Below are 436 nucleotides of genomic sequence, written 5' to 3' on the forward strand. Positions count from 1 at the left end.
ACGCGCCTTTGGGAGGCTGAGGTGAGTTGATTGCCTGAGCTCTGCGGGTTCGAGACCCGCCTGGGCAGCGAGACCTCATCTCTACAATAAATCAAAAAGTCAGCTGGGCGTGGTAGTACGCTCCTGTAGTTCCGGCTACTTGGAAGGCTGAGGCGGAAGGATCACCGGAGCCCAGCAGGTCGAGGCTGCGGTGGCTGGGAGCGGCCACTGCACTCCAGTCTGGGTGACAGAGTGAGACTCCAACTCCAAAAAAAAAAATATCACCAAGTGTAGAATTAGGCATTGAGAAATGCTTCAGTTCTTTCATACAACACTTTTTAAAAACAAGGCATGAGGAAATCCAGGTAAAGAGTACTAGACACATCTATCCATGTATAAACAATCAAGAAGTTCCATATGCCAGGCACTGAGAATACAGAATGGACAATGTACCTGC

This window comes from Carlito syrichta, unplaced genomic scaffold, assembly GCF_000164805.1.
Source record: "Carlito syrichta isolate Samal-C Ts95f unplaced genomic scaffold, Tarsius_syrichta-2.0.1 Scaffold309723, whole genome shotgun sequence".
Classification (NCBI taxonomy): domain Eukaryota; kingdom Metazoa; phylum Chordata; class Mammalia; order Primates; family Tarsiidae; genus Carlito; species Carlito syrichta.